The sequence below is a fragment of the Taudactylus pleione genome, unplaced genomic scaffold, assembly GCF_031769625.1.
Source record: "Taudactylus pleione unplaced genomic scaffold, aTauple2 ptg000026l, whole genome shotgun sequence".
NCBI lineage: Eukaryota > Metazoa > Chordata > Amphibia > Anura > Myobatrachidae > Taudactylus > Taudactylus pleione.
The window spans coordinates 26,175,151-26,195,085 of NW_028284428.1; the positions used below are offsets into that span (position 1 = coordinate 26,175,151).

At 40.9% G+C, this 19,935-nt stretch overlaps 1 pseudogene; it reads right to left on the minus strand.

Moving 5' to 3' along the window:
- Positions 1-9,129: 9,129 nt before the first annotated feature.
- LOC148539275 (5S ribosomal RNA) lies at positions 9,130-9,248 on the minus strand (annotated as a pseudogene).
- Between the last annotated feature and the right edge of the window lie 10,687 nt (positions 9,249-19,935).

A 19,935-nucleotide genomic window follows, 5' to 3' on the forward strand; every position in this document is an offset into this window, starting at 1 on the left:
GATTTAATACAAATGATTATTAGTTGTAAACAGTGTGTCAATAAAAAAAAGTTTACTAGAAAAAGTGTGACTTTGTTTTAAATCCCATAGATAGATAGATAGATAGATAGATAGATAGATAGATAGATAGATAGATAGATAGAGACATATTGGTAATGTCAGGGAATCATAAAATAATCTTAACAAAATGTTCATCCTAATTTCTTTGATCTGGCCAATCCATGAAATTATGAATTTATTCCAAGGTGAGAAATCATTCTTGATAGCTGCTAGTATGCTATCAAGAGGAGGTGGACTCACTGCTTCTCTTACTGTATTGTACTATATCATCCAACATTTGGAAACAGCCCAACAGATTTTCTATCCAACCTTCACCTGTAATTTTTAACCTACCCGAAAATAGATATTGCTTTTATATTTTTGTATAGTAGCACAGCATTATTATGGAACATATCTTTTTTTTTGGTGTTTGCTGCAACCATGGAACAGAGGACATTCAGTAATAGTGTCAAAAATATAGGAATACAGGTAGAATCTCCCATATCCAAAATGCTTGGGACCAGAAGTATTTGGATATCAAATTTGTCTGTATTTTGCAATATTTGCATACCATGATATAATTTTTTGGGAATGGGACCAGATCGAAACACAGAATGTTTTTTGTTTCATATACACCTTATACACATTGGACCTGATTCAGACCCACTCGCTAAGGCGCGATCTCTCGCTGTGAGCGATTTTCACCCATCTGTGCATGCATATAATTCGCAGTGCGCATGCGCAAGCCATTCGTTGTGAACTGATTTAGTTTGCTCGTAAGCCACTATCAGGTTGCTACTTTGAGTGACAGATAGGGTCGTTTGTGGGTGGTAACAGGGGAAGGTGCTTGTGAATTGAGGAGTGGATGTGCGAACGCATGGCGTGTTAGTCCCCCAAAAAGCTGTTTAAAGGGCATGCATAATTAGCAAAGTAGTGTCATTGAATACATCACCTGCATGTATTTCAGCCTACACTGATCGCAGTGCTTACAGCGGGGAAAGGCAAATCGAAGGGCTGCGAGCAGCTCTGATGGCTCACGATGGTCCCGATTAATCATACATTTCCCGGAGATGACATGTGTTGCGAGAGGCAAGGGGCCGTCTTCAGACACTTGAGAGGGCACTTTGCCGTAGCTCACTAACACACAGTGGGCATCCTTACACGATGCAGTACGAACGCCTAAATTTAAATAGCCAGCCCCTTTTTGCCAGCGAGCCTTCGCATCTTGCGAGTGGGTCTGAATGCGCTCCATGATCTGAAGGTAAATTTATACAATATTTTTAATAATTTTGTGCATCAAACAAAGTTTGTGAATACTCATGAAACTCTATTATGTTTCATATACACCTTATACTAGGGATGAGTGGGTTCAGATTTCCAAAATCTGAACCCCCCCAAACCCCCCCCCAATCCGAGCCAGGAACTGAGTCCAACTCGGGTTTTCCCGCCAGACTCAATTCCCGAAACTAGGCAAAATGTCATTATTCCACTGTCGAATTCTCGCGGGTTTTGGATTCTATAAAGGTCCCATGATCACCACCATTTTTCATTCCAGCTGTGGAGTGTGCAGATTTAGGGAGCTGGTAGCTGTTGGTTGTCACTCAGTGTTGTGTGTTACTACTTAAATAATAAAGTACTGCTGGCTGGCTACTGTGAAAAGGGAGGGAGCTGGGAGCTGTTGTTGATGCTGACCATAGGGGCTGGCTGGCTACTGTTGTTCATATACAATCATAGGGGCTGGCTGGCTACTGTTGTCCTTGTCCATATAGGGGCTGACTGTTGTCCTGTCCATAGGGGCTGGCTGGCTGGCTACTGTTGTCCATATACAATTACATAGGGCTGGCTGGCTACTGTTGTCCTTGACCATATAGGGGCTGGCTGGTTACTGTTGTCCATATATATAGGGGCTGGCTACTGTTGTCCTTGTCCATATAGGGGCTGGCTGTTGTCATGTCCATAGGGGCTGGCTGGCTGAAGTTCTGTGTTGTCCAAGGGGTGCTCAGTCCTTCAGGGGTGCTTTCTTCAACCATCCCCAGTGTGAAAAGCTGCCTTTCATCAATATATTTTTTACAGGGGCTGTCCTCTGGGTTGTACGCTGCCCTTCATCATCAAACTAATTTTTACAGGGGCTGTCCTATGTGGTGTATGCTGCCCTTCATCAAACTAATATTTACAGGGGCTGTCCTGTGGGTTGTACGCTGCCCTTCATCAAACTAATTTTTACAGGAGTTGTATGCTGCCCTTCATCAAACTAATTTATACAGGGGTTGTCCTGTGGGTTGTACACTGTCCTTCATCAAAGTAATTTTTACAGAGGTTGTACGCTGCCCTTCATCAAACTAATTTTTACAGGGGCTGTCCTGTGGGTTGTATGCTGCCCTTCATCAAATTCATTTTTACAGAGGCTGTCCTGTGGGTTGTACGCTGCCCTTCATCAAAATAATTTTTACTGGGGCTGTCATGGACAAAAGTCCAGGAAAGATGATGTTTGTCCATGAAAGATGATGTTTTACCTTTGAGACCTGATTTTTGGTGGGAAAAATCTGAACTTGGTGGGAAAATCCAAACTGATCTGCACATGCTTGGTCTTTGCTACTGTGGTAACTCTCCTTTTGATAAGGATAAGAGCTATGGCTTCTACTGGATCGGTGGCAGGAACAGGAATCATATCTGTGTGGGGGAGAATGATCGGATCTGTGACTGTACCGACTTTGGTGAGGCAGATAATGTGATGACGAGTAACTGGGTTGGGCCATTATTGCTGTGCTGGATCCATGAGGGGTTTCCGACCTAAAGAACTATACAGTATTTATTTAATGTATATAATGAATTACTTTTTATATCATATAATTGTCTTTTTTGCACTAATTACTAGATATGTGCACCGATCCCTGTGGTTTGGTTTGGTTTTGGATCTGTAGCTCTTCGTGTTTTGGATCTGGATTGGTTTTGCCAAAACCACCCTTCCATATTTTGGGTTCTTGGTTTTGTGTTTTGGATCTGTATTTTTTTTTAAAAAGCATAAAAACAGCTAAAATCACAGAATTTTGGGGTTTTTCTGCTCCTATGCTACTATTAACCACAATAACACTAATTTTCACTCATTTCCAGTCTAGTCTGAACACCTCACAATATTGTTTTTAGTCCAAAAGGTTGCACCAAGGTAGCTGGATGACTATGCTAAGCGACACGAGTGGGCGGCACAAACACGTGGCCCATTTAGGAGTGAAAGACGTCCAAGATGGAATTGTTCTTGGGCCCTCCCACCCACCCTTATGTTGTATAAACAGGACATGCATACTTTAACAAATCAATCATTTCAGCGCCAGGGTCTGCCACATGACTGTACCTGAAATTAGCAAAACTGCCCTTGCATGTTTGTTTTGGTTTTGGATCAGTATTTTTTATAAAAAAAATTAATAAAATCTACTAAAATCACATAATTTTTTTTTTTTGATCCTACAGTATTATTAACCTCAATAACATTAATTTCCACTCGTTTCCAGTCAAGTTTGACCTACCTCACAGCTCACAATATTGTTTTCATCCAGTTTAGGCCCAAAATTTGCACCAAGCTAGCTGACTAACTAAGCTAAGTGGCAGCATTGGGTGGTATAAACACGTGGCAGTTCAACTTCCAACATGGCAGATCAGGAAACAAATGTTTTTATTATTCAAGATGCCTGAGGGCATTGGAGTATGTATGTAGTTAAAGGCAGGGAAAGGAAGGGTTAATTGGTAAATTTAATTTGATTTTTTTATTCTGAAGTAAATTTATGAGGGAGAAGAGGAGGGGAGGCATTTACAAAAAATATTTTACTCATTCACATAAGTCCTTGCCACAGAAGAATCCTTGAGTGCCATGCCTGCTGCTGGGAGTGGATTTGTACCCCAGAATGGGACCAGGAAAATTTCTAGTAGTACTTTCCAAAACAATTGACTGTTAAATAATCCTTTGCAAAGATTCCACTTGAAAAGCTTTTCTCAACCTATACAGGGACATTAAAAAAGTTAGTTAGTGGCCTCCAAACTGCCATTGTATCTGCTGTCCACTTAACCAGCACAGATATGTGGACAAGCGGAACAGAGCAAATGCAAGATTTAAGATTTAATTTTTAAGTCATACATGCTGATAATAGTGGATTTTCATCCCAGAAGGAATGAAGATGTTTCTTTCTTCCCAATGGATACAGATCTGAAGAGATGTAAAGAGATGTTGATAAGCAAATTTTTAGCTGAAGTGGCACGTGATGCAGCGATGGCTTCTCCTTCAGTTTCTCCAGCAAGTGCATCTGCCGAGAAAAATTTAAACTTTCAAAACGCCCACTGGTAATGCAGATGAGTCAACACAACCAAGTATTGACATCTGGTCTGGTCAGAGAATTGCCTACAATTAATGACACCTCTAACGTGACTCCATCTGATACAGTCGCCATTCAAAGAATGGTTGAAGACTATTTAAAAATGTTTAATGATAGCATCCAATAAGGCATGTCAGACAGTCCATTTGACTACTGGCAGGAAAAAAAGGTAATTTGGAGGCCCTTGCACAAACTGGCTTTGCTTTACTTGAGCTGCCCCTCCTCCAGTGTGTACTCAGAAAGAGTTTTCAGCACAGCCGGGAACCTTGTCAGTGATCGGCCTTAGAGGCTACTTCGCCAAAATGTGGAAAAGATTATGTCCATACAAATGAACTACAAATTCTGTGAGAAAGACCTTTACTGTCAATTACGTGCAAAAATTACAGAGGCACCTGTAATGGTGTATTCCAGTGGGGACAAATTAATATTGTGTGAAGATGATGTATACACTGCTGAGTGTGATGAATCAGATGATGATGATGATGGCAACAACATCTGGCCTCTGTAAAGCCAGTTTGTGCACATAGAGATCATTGCCAGCAATGTCAGCTGCCCATTGGAGCTTGTTTAGTGGGGGCCCAAACAAACCAATCGCTTCATGATTGAGGATATTGTTCATGAAGGTGTTGGGGGTAAAGATGGCAGGTGTTTGGTTCTAGCAGAGAGAAGGGAGCTAGCTGACACTAGACTGCTTGTTACTTTTTTAGCGAAAGTTTCTGAATTTTGCAAAAAATTTTTTGATGGATGTGCTGCAGATGACAAAATAGGGTGGAGGTTCCTAGATGGTTAAGGTCCCTGTCTCTACTAATTTTGGCTTAACAAATGGTACAGATGCCTTCACAACTGTTGTTAGGATTTGGGTTAAAATAATTCCACACCCAAGATGTGGCTTTTCTGGTCTTATGCCCAGGCGTCACTCCATCCTATAACCCCAGTTTATATCATTACCCCAGCCTATACCATCACCCCAGATTATACCAGCACCCAAGCATATATCATCATCCCATCCTGTGTTGTGTATAAATTACAGCTGTGCTACCTGTTAGATTGGGGATTCCTTGTCCACTTTAGTGGATGTGAGCTATATTTTAGTCCATATCACTGTACCCCATACATATCTTCTGACCTGGGCTACAGGAGAAGTAGCACTTTAGAATATGGTTGAATGGAGTTGTGCTACCACTTACAGTGTCTAAAGATTTTTTTTAATAAGAAAAGAATAACACACTGCACTACCACTTAATGTCACAAGATTTTTTTATGAATAAGAAAAGAATAACACACTGTGCTACCACTTAGTGTCACAAGATTTTTTATCAATAAGAAAAGAATAACACACTGCTTTTTCCACTAACAGTGTCACAATATTTTTTATGAATACACTGCGTTTCCACTAACAGTGTCAATATTTTTTATGAATACACTGCATTTCCACTAACAGCATTAATATTATTTACAAATACACTGTGTTTTCCACTAACAGTGTCACAATATTTTTTACGAATACACTGCATTTTCCACTTACAGTGTCATAATATTTACAGTGCTCTACCACTTACCATCACAAACAATACATGTATGAATATTACACATTTACACTGTGGTCTGACAGGCAGCATCACAGAAAAAAAAATAATATACACTGGGGTACAGCACAAAAAAATACATATTATTTTTGTATTAATTATATTAATTACTAGCTTTTATTTTTTATACACTGGGCACACTAGGATAGACAGAGCACCCCTGGTTGGACACAGCAGCCCCTGCCCTTGGATGGACACAGTAGCCCCTGGATGGACACAGCAGCCCCTTCCCTAGATGGACAAAATGACCCCTAGATGGACACAGCAGAACCTGGATGGACACAGCAGCCCGTGGATGGACACAGCAGCCCCTCTTGGATGAAGCACAGCCCTGACAGCCCAGGACTCAGCAAGCAAATGGTGCCGATCACTGTGGGGAGGGACTTTTATACAATCCAAAACCCACGAGAATGACATTTTGCCTCGCTTTAAGATCCGAGTCAGGTGGGAAAATCCAATCCGGACTCGGATCTTGCCTCTGATCTGCAAGTTTGGGTGGGTCCGGTTCTCGGAGAACCGGATCCGCTCATCTCTACTTATTACTAAACTTAACCCTGCAAATTACTGCTGACAATTATATCATTAACACACAGAGCTATCATATGTAACAGGTTTCTACTTAACATTTATCTAGCACCTTCTAGAAGATAATAGCTAGAATTTGATTGGTTGATATGAGCAACATCTCAACTTCTAAAAACCCGCAATTTAGTAAATATACCCCTAAATGTTTGTTAAAATCTTTGCAACTGGAAATTCTTCCCAGGGCCGCAACTAGGGGGGGGCTGGAGGTGCACGTGCAGCGGGTGAGCCGCTGTACCTGGTGCCCGTGACCTCCAGCCCGGCGCTGCAGAGAGGCTCCAAGCCGGACGTCCGCTGGTAATATTTATTACCAGCGGGCGCCCGGCTCCTTCTCTGCAGCGACGCGGTGTAGCCGGAGCCGGAGGCTGGAGTTCTCTCCCGAACTCCAGCTTCCGGCTCTCCCCACGGGCACTATGGGGGAGACGTCATGACATCTCCCCCATAGTTCCAAGGAGCAGCCGGTGGACCGGACGCGACGCTGGATGCAGGAGCGGGGTTCAAGGTAAGTATTTTTTTTTTAATAAGCTGCACTACAGGGGCATTATTATGGGGTCAGGGGCATTACCACAGGGGCATTACTATGGGGGCATAGGCAATAAGGGGCATTACTAATGGGGCATGAGCACTACAGGGGCATTACTATTGTGGCATGGGCACTACAGGGGCATTACCACAGGGGCATTACTGTGGGGGCATGAGCACTACAGGGGCATTACTGTAAGGGCACTACAGGGATATTACTATGGGGGCATGGGCAATACAGGGGCATTACTATGAGAGCATGGGCACTACAGGGGCATTACTATGAAAGCATGGGCACTACAGGGGCATTAATATGGGAGCATGGGCACTACAGGGGCATTACTGTATGGTGGGCACTACAGGGGCATTACTATGGGGGTATTAACATATGGGCATTACTATGGGGGCATTACAATATGGGCACTACTGCAGGGGGAATTACATGGGGGGCGCCAAATTACTGTCTTGCCCCTGGTGACAAAAATCCTAGTTTCGGCCCTGTTCTTCCTGAATGTTTATATGAGTTGTATATCATGTGATATTGTTCCCTGGAAGTGACAACCTTTCTGGCTAGTGCATTTGTGCATACATTTCAAAACAAATTTTGGCAAGAGGTGCCTTTATTTTAAATCACACGTTTTGTTGTAAACTTTATTCATCTCATTCATATTTTTGCCCTTCACATTACACCCCTAGCTCCTGGTGAGGTGTTTCCTTCCTTCCACTTAGTCACACCTGGCACATTTTACACTCACTATACCTTTTTGCACAAATGTTTTAATCTTACTTTGTTTTGTATAGACAAGTGAGTAAACTGTACATATCACATACAAATTATTCTCACCATTCAGTGTGATTCATACTTATACAGTGCTAGTATTTTTACATTTTATCATTGTTTTGTATTAACAGTTATGTTTTAAACTATCTCATTATACCTTCTCCTTTTTCTTGTTTATTGTTCTATACATTTTCTCTGGGGAACACATCCACTTTTTCTTGTAAGAAAGTGACACTGGTCATCAATCGAGCTTTATACATGGGAAAAATTGTATTCCCCTAACATTAACACATTTTAAAATACTTTCATATATATAGCTCTTTGTATTCTTAATCTCCTGTGCAGCCCCTTCTCCCCTCCACCCTTTTTACCCCTAGATATGGTTTAACATTTTAGTTGTAAGGTACATGGTTTTAAATATATTTACATAGAACATTGTCGAATTATTTCTATATCTTAGAAAACAGCTTGTGTGTCCACTACAGGATGTCATGGGAAATCATTATGAGGCACCTTAATAACCATTGCAGGAATTCAATTTAAGGAGCTAAGGGGGTGATTTAAAGAAGTTTGGAGAAGATAAAGTGGAGAGAGATAAAGTAACAACCAATCATCTGTATTTTTTTTTAAACACAGTAAAGTGACAGAAGCTGATTGGTTGGTGCTGTATATCTCTCCAATTTATCTTTCTCTATGATTTGACACATCTACTTAGAGAGATAAAGTGGAGGAGTTGCTCAATGCATTGGGCTTTCATATATAATAAGCAAGAAGGTGTGTGTGTCTGTTTGTCCTTTATGAATGGCCAGAGATTTGTACCTAGCTCCACCAAGTTTGCCAAGGTGGTTTAGTTTGACTAGTATTAGGTTTTTGGTAATGTTTGAAGTACTTCAAGGCCATGGAGGTCTACATGGTGTCCAAGAAGACAACTATAAGAGCCATGAGGAGAGAGATACACTAGAGAGAATGTACAAAAAACAAAGAGCCAAGAAGGGCTAGTTGTTGGGGCACTCTTAGTTCAAATTTAATAAAATGTAACCTTTATTAGTAATTATTAAAAAGCTGCGGATCTCCTCATTTTAATAGAATAGATGGATATGGCGAAATAAATATTCAAAATAATTCCTGGTTATCGTGCTCCTATAAATTTTAGATTACTTATTCACATCATACAGGAGTTTTGTACCCGTGGTGATCCTGAAATCAACATAAACCAAATCAAATCTAATCACTTATGTCCCATTCTGCTCCTTAATATTACCTACAACAACCAATATTCCCTGGTGGTCTCCCATCCAAGTACTAATCAGGCCCAATACTGTATAGCTTCCAAGATCAGATGAGATTGGGCATATTCAGTAGGGTATGGTTGTAGGACTATATAAACAGGAGATTGGGGGTCCTGGTGTAATATAGTTAAGGGCATTATGTAGGACTAACTCAGTATGAGAAGTCTGCTTTGATTATACAATGGACATAAATTCCAAACAAAGAATTGCACCAGCATACTTTGATTAATGAATAAATTGGTTATGTTACCTTCTAAAGTATGTATATCATATTCATATAACCATATAAACAGTTAATCTAAATGCAGGTATAAGTAATGTCAGTCTAATAGTGCCTGTGGATAATCATATCACATGTGAAGGCATTTATATAGTATTCATATGATTGTACATGGGTATGCAAATTCCATATGTTTTGGTAGGGATGGTGCTAATTTATATTCCCCTAGAGTACTTAGCAAACACCATACATTTTAAACAAACAATATATATAGTAATACATAGCATAATTTGTATTATTAGCATGAAATACGGATGTACATTGAATGAGTCACAACATGGTCACAACACACAGAGTGGTAATAAAAAAGAAAAAAAGAAAGCAAAATGTATTGCTAGTGTCCATTCCCCTAAGTCACCGGGGCAGAGACCGGGTGCCAATCAAGTCCTCATATAGGGATTGCGCTAATCTGTATTCCCCTGGAACGTTTAATAGATAGCATACATTGTTGCTAAGTAATATAATTGTACATAGTGTGTTTTTCTGTATTTACAATGGATACAAGTGTGTCTTAAAATCATCACACAGTGATAGTAAAAAAAAAAAGCCAAATAGGTTATTCAAATCTATTCCCCTGAATAACGGGGGAAAATGTGTGCAATAAAAATATAACCATGTGAAATAACATCAAATCTACCCCAGCTAAAAACTGGGGAGTTTACAGCAGTACATTCACTGTGCTGCCACAATAGTCAGATCATAAATGAGCCTGTGTAATCAGATGCCTGCAAAAAAGCATGAGCCATAGGGCAGACAGTTCTCCAAATTATACTATAAGAAATCAGAGTGCTGTGTTTCCGTTCATGCGGAGTGTAATAAGCTGAACTGACGCGGCAGCCAGACAGCAAGTGTACATATGTATCAGGGTCACTATGTGGGGGTCTGGTCCGTGCGGGGGCCTGGTTTGCATGGTTGGTGGCTTGATAACCTCTCCTTAACTATAATACACCTCCTGTTTATATAGTCCTACAACCATACTCTACTGAATATGCCCAATCTCATCTGGAAGCTATACAGTATTGGGCCTGATTAGTACTTGGATGGGAGACCACCAGGGAACATTGGGTGTTGTCGGTAATATTTAGGAGCAGAATGGGACTGAGTGTATAATAGCAGGGACATAAGTGATTACATTTGATTTGGTTTATGTTGATTTCAGGATCACCATGGGTACACAACTCCTGTATGATGTGAATAAGTAATCTAAAATTTATAGGAGCACGATTACACAGAATTATTTTGAATATTTATTTCACCGTATTCATTTATTCTATTAAAATGAGGAGATCCGCAGCTTTTTAATAATTACTAATAAAGGTTACATTTTATTAAATTTGAATTAAGAGTGCCCCAACAACTAGCCCTTCTTGGCTCTTTGTTTTTTGTACATGTTATATTTTGGGCTTTGGGAGCACCACCAACAACATGTTAAGTCACAATCTCAAAAATGAAATATGGTTGGTTGTAAATTAATGCCGTAATAATATATGGTTCTGTGCGGTACCAACCCCACCCCCCCCTGTTTTTTCAAAGCAATTACACTAGAGAGAATGTCAGGGGATGCCTTGATCAGGCCTCAGAGTGAAGGAAAGTATCATATAAAATACTGCTCAGAGATAAGAAATATTAAGGATTACATGTAAAGAGACTGACAGCAGTCATTTAGTAAAGTAGTAGTAATATATGTATATCTCACATAAGGAGCCTTGCTGTTTAAAGATAACCAGCAAATTGTCATCATAGTTTACTAACACACTACAAAGGGATATATATTAAAATACAGATTGAATAAAGAATCCGTAATTTTTTGTTTAGCACATAATCTTTCCTCTACCTTGCTACTGAATACCTCTTCAATGACCTGAAGCCTATTCAGCTTGCCCAAGAAAGTTAGAGGTTTATTGTAACAGGAGAGAAACACTGTTTATTAATTACTTCTAGGTTTCCGTATCAGGATCATCCAATAGATTTATTGGATTGTCCAACATTTGAGGAAGTGTTTGTTTTGAGTACTTGTTATCACACAACAAAACAAGTTACCAGCACTTCCATGTCCGAGGTCCAACAATTAATCTTAATAAATTTCTAAATGCACACCAACATTATTTTGGCCACAAGTCAGTGACATGGGCGAGATGTATCAAAACTTGGATATTGATATATTGGAGAGAGATAAAGTACCAACCAATCAGCTTCTAACTGCCATTTTACAGGCTCTGGTGAGATGTATCAAATCTTGGAGAGAGATCAAGTGGAGAGAGATAAAGTACCAACACTATCAGCTCCTAATGGTCAATTTTCAAAAACAGGCTTTAAAATGGCAGTTAGATGCTGACTGGTTGACACATTATCTCTCTCCATTTTATCTATATTCAAGATTTGATACATCTCCCTGTCAGTTTGAAAAATGACAGTCAGTACCTAATTGGTTGGTACTTTATCTCTCTCCATTTTATCTTTCCAAGGTTTGAAACATCTCAATTGTAGACTAAAATGCAGTTTTAAGGGATACTATTTAAATACTATAAATCATGTGAGTGTGTAGCTTGAGTCTATTAGTGACTGAGGGTCAAGTATATTAATAATATTTTGTTGAAAAAGGAGGCTGGAAGTTTAGAGAATTTAAACATTATTTAAGAATTAGGATCTGGTAGCAGCTATTTCCAATAAGGGCAATGTTTTTTATTATTGACGACATTTCAATTGAGCTATTTGTGGTTGAGTGCTATAAGAAATGTACCATTATTCAACTTGAGTTTTATGTGAATATAAATAGTAAAATCTCAAATAGTTATTTAAATATCTAGGAAGGTATTTGAGGAATTGATTATATTTGGCAACTTCACGTTAATGTATTAGTCTAGTGATATATTTGATTAATAATGTGATTTTATGATTATTTATTATGCAGACAATAATTGAAAATCCTTTTCTTGTAGTGTACTGTCCCACTTCAAACTATTAGGGTTAAGTTGACTAACAATCATGTCTGGTCGAGATTGTATTATCGTGCGAGTTTCGTCTGTTTTTGCAAATGGAAGATTTACTAAAGCCAAGCATGCATGTAAAAACGTGGTTCAAACAGAAATATATGGCCATACACGCAAATAGCAGGCAATAGACCATCGAACCAACTCACAGGTACATTCCATTGTGTGGTATCCAACTCACAAATTGTGCTTCCAAACATGATCGAACATGGAGCAAACTCAGACCAAAATAGAAGATTCAAATAGATGACCTCCTCAGCAGCAAGTTTGCAGGTGTTTAGAATAAAAATTAATGTGCACACAATAAGGATGCCTATAAAAAGGACCAAATCAGCTGCATTCATTTGTGTGACTCAAACACAGCTGAATTTGGTGCAGCAGCTCTAGAGCACATGTATGGGATATCTGAGACCAGGGGAGGATTGGGTCTGAAAACCAGCCCGGGAAATTTATGGAAGCAGCCCTAATGGGGGTGGGGTCTGTCAAAGGGGGCGGGATCCCTCCTCATGTGGCCTGATTCTATGTTACACAGTTGCGGCCTTCCTTACGTCTTTTTCTGCATTTGCGTCTACATCTTTATGCTAATGCCACTACAATGCTCTTCCCTGGTCTACATCCATGTGTCTGAATATACATGGACTGAGACATCCACTTTCAGTGTCTATAGACACTGCAATCATGCATTGTGCATCATTGTGCTATCATCGGTCGCATCATTGAAACTTGCACTAGCCCTATGCTAGAGGCAGATCATACATCTGAGTTTGGCCTCCGATGTAAGCAATTAAGTGTCTCTATATGTAACCACTTTCAGCAACACGCCCATACTATATTACACCTCCAATGTTACCCCGCTGCTCTGCTACTGGAGCTATCTGGTGCAGATTACAGATTCCAGTTTGTGTTGCACAGCAGAACGCAAATCCAGAAAGCTTTACAGCCAGCCTGGCCGATATATAAATCAGTCAAGGTGAGCTGGCCCAAAATAGGGGAGAATGGGACTGGCCCAGCAGGAACTCTCCCACTTTCCTGCTGGCCCAATCTGCCCCAGGGACCCAGGAGCAACAAACAGAACACTTGCAGCAGCTTATGGAGGTACCACAGAGGCTCTGCAGGCCTCATTTTTTAGGGGACATTTGAACCTGAACACATTGGCCCTGATTCAGAGCCGGTCGCTATTTGCGCTCGCTCGTCCAGAAAATAGGGGTGGCTATTCAAATGAACTGTTCGCTGTTTGCGGTCTGTTCACGCCTCTAGGTCTGAACGAGCGAACAAAACTTGCGGTCGTTTTTTGGGAAACTACGCCCCCTGGCCGCTCGCATCTGACGTCATGTCCGCTATTTATTAGATTAATCGAGTACATCGAACAGGGTATGAACTGCTCGCTATTCTTGTGGTTGGTTTTTGCTACCACAATCTTGCGAGCAGTTCTGACTATAAAATAACCCAGTGACGTGGTCAATGACACTGCTGTATTAAATATGCACACCCATAAAACGCCCGTTTTGACCTTTAAGCACGCCTGCGTTCTGATTTCCACTCCCCGTTTTCAAGCACCTTCCCCCGTTACCACCCACATACGCCTCCTCCTGTCACTCATATTATCAGGCATTCGCTATTTTGCGAGCACATGAATTTCGGCCGCACTGACTGGTTCGCGCATGCGTATAACGATCCGTACGCATGCGCAGTTTGGCAAACATCGCTCGGAGCGAACGAGCTGCCGCTTACGAGTGGCTCTGAATGAGGGCCATTGTCCATACTAACTTACTCCATCTGATTGACATCATCAAAATGGACCTAGACTCTGAAAAGGCACACTCATGCTCTATCTTAGACCTGCATAAGCTGATGGGTTTTTTTTGCACTTTCTGGCAGCTGGGAACTTTCAGTCTGTCACTGGTACAGTCATTGGCATCTCACAGGCCACATTCTCAAGATACCTGACCATGGCAGCATTCATGTCTCTGATTGACACCTGTGTCTGCTCTTCTAGCCTAGAGTCAGAGAGGCATGCAGTCAGTTGGTAGCTTTTTATAGCATCACATGCATGCCTAATAATTTTGGTGCTATTGACTGCATACAAATTGAGCTGAGACCACCCAGGGCAATGGTGCATAATTCTCCCAATCATCACCATGCCTATTCTACCAATGTACAGGTGATGTGTGATGCAAAACTGATAATTATGTAGTGGGCATGTTGGCTTATGTCACAATGCATTTATCCTCATTCAGGGCCTGATTTAGCAGTGCATGCCAGTACACTGCTGAAAGCAGATTCCCAATGTTCCAGAATCTGTGCAGATGTGTGACCCATTCTGAGCGTGTGCAGAATGGGTATGAAATCCCACTCGCAGACTCGCAGCAGACTGGCAGTGATACCCTCCGTTCCCCAAAATGGAGGCGTGTTGCCACAATTGGGGGGGAGGGAAGAAGCCAGGATCTCTGTCGGAGATTTCCTGGCTTCTTCATCTCAACTATGACAGCCGGCTGCACGACTCCATAGGTCACCTTAGCCGGCCGATGTCCCACAGAGTATCTGATGCTGCATTGGACAATGCAGCTCGGATATGTAATGCAGCAGGAGGTGTGATGCCTCCTCTTGCATTACCAGATCAGAACAGATAGAATTGCAAAGTTGCTTGTGAGCAGCTTTGCAATTTCGTCTGAAGCTGAATTGTTCCCTTAGTCATCCCTCCAGATGAAATTTAAGGCTGGACAAATGCCAGAGGGATGGATGCTGGGTAAGTACACATTTTGCTGGCACATTACTGGCAATCTAAAGTCATATATGTTAGTTGATACACTATTCATTTTATTTTACTTTAGATTCCAGATGATTCTGGCTATGGCTGTTACTCCTGCTGAGTATAACTATAATGATATGGATAAGACCACTAGCTGAGTTATAGAACGCACTTTGGGCTATTAAAATCTAGGTTCCACTAAATTGACAAGTCTGGTGGGATTTTGCTATATTCACCATCTAAAATATTGGACATTGTGCTTAACTGCTGTCTAGTCTGGTATTGGGGCAACCTGTAAATCCAGATTATGCAATAGACAGTGAGCAGGCAGGGGAAATTGTTACATCAGGTGACACTTTGAGCACAGAATGTGAGAGGCAGGTAAGGAAGCAATTAATCATGTAAGTTTCCTTAACACCATCACAACTTACACCATAATTCCACCCATTGTTATGCTGTAGTATTGCAGTTTGTAAAATACAGAACAATTGCCCTGGAATTCAAGTATCAAGCATATTCAAAAGTGGAGAAGTGGATCTGTAGTGAAGTGGCCCATAGCAAACTCTCAGCTTGGAGGCTGCATTTAGTTACAAATGTTACAAAAATGATTAGTACAAGCTGATTGGTTGCTAGGGGCAACTTCAACACTCATCCACTTTCCAAATATATACACTGCTCGATACCTCCACACTACTGTTCCAAATCTACTTCTAAACATTTTGCCAAATATAGTTATTATAATAATCACCATGCATGTGTGTTTTTAAAACAAACATTCTTGCAAATATTAGGGATACCTTTGGTTACTGTCTAAATGCAGTACCCATAGATTGTCTCTATTTAGGCCCAATTTCTATCTTTAACCACTTTAATGTAGTGTCTGTTCTGGGTTAAAATTGTGTCACTAACACCTTTTTTTATTCAAAATATACAAACTTTCTCCCACATAACCATTAGACGCATTAAATACACAAATTGTTTGCAAAATCTTTATCAAACATAGTATTAAATTGTTGTACAATGAAATTAGTACAAACAATAATGACAACACAAAAGGTGGCAAGTAAATAAACTTGGGCTAATGTTTTTCAAACATAACTAAAATTTGCTCATGTTTTCAAACATATTTAAATGTGTTAACTTTGCAATGTGTATTATTATTTTTTTTAACAGACTCTCACAGACATCCCCTAGATGCACCCCTTCCAGGCCTGGGTTGTTGGGAGCCACCTCTTGTGCGAAGTATGCATCTGGGCAGTGTGGTTACAGGGTTACTAGCTGTTTATGGCATGGTGTATGTGGAAGTGCTGTTGTTTATATCAGGTAAGCGGGCCAAACATTGGGTACCCAAACTTAAAATAGTTGAGTTAAGGTCCTGCACAGCATTAGTCTGTGATTCCAGCATCCTTAGGACTGTGTCCTTGAACTCTATTATTTGTTCCCTAAGTTGCTGTAGGCTGTTTGCCATATTACTTACTTCAGCTTGGAGACCGGTTATGCTACAAATCTGCCTGCCGGCATTCTTATTAAATTTACGGGGTTGTCACACTTGACTTGTAAGAAGGGACAGTTGCTGTGTTTGCAAATCTGACATTGATTGCCACAAAATAGTGTCTGGCTGAGCAGACAGTGGGCAATGGATTATTTGTGGTTGTGGAGTTTTTACTGTGGGAGTCAGTGGCAATGGGTCTGTAATGGGACAGATCTGTAGTTTACATATCTCATCTGCTGCCTGTACAGGTTCCACATCTAAAGCTGGATCTCCAGAACCTATAGCAGACAAGTGGGTAAGTACTGTTGGCTTAATAAAACTTGCAATATCCAAATAGTATTATGCTAAGTTTACCCTTTGAGTAAATGGATATAACACACTGGCCTTTCATTACAAATATCACCAGTGTGGACAAAGCCTACTGTACATTATAAGCTCAATTTTAACAAAAAATATATCCCACTATATATAGTAAAAGACAAATTAATGTCATACTTTGAAGTCTGGCTACTTAATTAAAAAAAGCATTTCCCTGAATCAGCTATGACCCCTACAAAAATGGTAATGTATCCTGAAGAAAACTTGCTAGTGTGGTAGTGTAGGCCCTTAAATGTTAGACTCACCAACAAGATGTGGGGAATGAGGGCCTGAAGTCTCCCCTGACGAGGCCAACAGGGGGATCATTGGTGGCTTGGCAGACAGCAGATATTGGTGGCATCTTGGAGGTGGTACAGATAATGGACCTACAAAAGAAACATTCCAACAATCACAAAACAATTTTGGATTATTGTATGAAGGAGAAAGACTTTTTTGGAAATTATTTGCTGGCCTCCTCATCCTGTGGCTGGTCTCTGGCCCGTCTTTCTGATGGTGGGGGTTGTGTTGTAAATAATGTAAAAATTGAAAAACATTAATAAAACTGCTTTGTCAGTATGCAAATCATGTTATTTTAAAGGTAAACAGGCCCTTTTAAGGATTTTAAAGCATACATAATGTAGTTGATATTCATCTGAACTGTTAGAAATCTATCTTGTAGAGGTTAGTAGTGGTTACTCTTGGTAACATTGGCAAGGGTGCAAATTAAATTTGAAAAATGTTAAAAGTAGAAGAAAGTTCTAGAGGTGGAACCAACAATATTAGCACATACATGCAAGTTCAATGATAATGCTTCAACATTATTTAAAAGTTTGCAATCCATTATTAAGAAGCACAGGCAACAGTGTAATTATACTTTACAATTCAATATGGTTGTTTTTCATGGGCACAAGTTCTTACATAAAATACACATTACAAACAGTATTTACCACAACATAGACACTCAACAGGCTGCCTGGGGATATCAATGTCATGCATGTGCAAGCGAGTTATCAGGTGGGATGATGAGCTCCAATAGCTATTCATAATCCAGGTAGTCACCCTGGTATGGAGAGCCTGAACATGTCTGCCGTGCAGCCCTGGACTCTTTGGTCATTTTCTGCTTCACCTGTCACTGGATATCGGAAAACCTTTTCTTGCAGTTCTCCTCTCTGTGATAGACATGTACCCCGGCATTGACAGCATGAACAACCCACTCCCAAATCACTGTTTTTCACTGTGCAGAAGTGTGGGCAGACTGACGTCCAAACAGCAAGTCATGAAACTTCATGACTTCTGTCACCAATGCCAAGTTCGCTGCAAAGGAGAACTTGAAGTTCCACCCAGTTTTGGTCTTACCCCGTTGGGTGGATACGTTATCACTATCAACATCAGAACTATCAAGTGGCTCCTGAGTAGCCACCTCCTTAACCTCACTCACTCCCTGCACCTGCTCAGCCCTAGACATCCTCCTCTTCCCAGCCATGGACAAACACAAAACACTTAGAAAAAAATAAACAACACAAATCTTCACTACCTCTAAACACTCACTATACACACAACAGACACACACACACACACACACACACACAGACACACAGACACACAAACAGTGACAAAACAAAATTAAATAAACAATGAAGACAGAAAAATAAGACAAAGTGAAAAACAAGACAAGTAATTACACAAGACTACCTACACACCATAAGTAACAATCTCCAAACCACACTCCTGCAAATCCGTTCCGACAACTCTACTCTCCTAACTGCACCACTGCCAACACCTAGCACTGAAACCCATGAGGTCTGATTCGTTTGGGGCTTATTTATATGGGTTTTGACATGGACTGCTACATTTGATACCTTCTACTAATGGGAACACAAAGTGAAGTGGTTTCCATATTTAGGCCCTGATTCAGAGCCGGACGCTCTGACCAGAGCGCTCGCTCTGAATCAGGGCCCACCTCCATAATTATGGAGCGTCCTCCTTGATGCTCGTATAGCTGTGGGTCACCACCCACAGCATATATGAGCGTGCAGGATGATGGTCGCGATGGTCTTGACCATCGTGACCATCGCCACTGCGAGCCAAAGCCTGCGGTTGAGTTTCTCAACTGCAAGGCCCGGAGTGATTTTGGCTCTATCAGAGCCAAAATCACTCCCACTGACATCACTAGTGATGTCAGTGGGGCCGGCTTCTGACGGTAGGAGTACCCTTGGGAACGCCGCCATCTGGGAGGCATGCCCCCGGCACGCCCACCAAAGGGGGCGTGCTGTCAATCAACATCGACAGCACGCCCCCTTTGATCAGACACAACGAGCGAAGGAAAGTCCTTCGCTCATCGCATCTCGCGCATGCGCACGACGGAGCTCTCTCCGTCGTGCACATGCGCAGTGCACACCATCGAACCTCTTGCGAGCGGACAGCCGCTCGCGAGTGGGTCTGAATCAGGCCCTTAATCAGGTTTGATTACATTCAATCATATTTGGGGTATGCAGAAGATCTTAAAAGGGGATGTTCAGCAGATTTCAGAGCAAAAATTACATGACCAAAACACGATTGCATAGACTATAAAAAGACACGATTGAGAGAGATTTGATTCTTAATATGTCAATGTGTTTGAATGAGGAAAAAATAAACACATAACACAGCGATGCCCAGTGTGTTCATTCTCTACAAAACATGATTTTCAGTATATTTACCCCATATATTCGATTCATCATTAATAAAATTAGTAAAATGTCAAGGGGCTATTTTTTTATTCATCTCTGTGCCAGTCTATTGTTTACAGGAAAAGGGTGGGAACTAAGGGTTTGTTCACTAAAGTGAGAGTTTTTAGAAGTGGAGATGTTGCCCATAGCAACCAAATCAGATTCTAGATATTATCTTCTAGATGGTGCTAGCTAAATA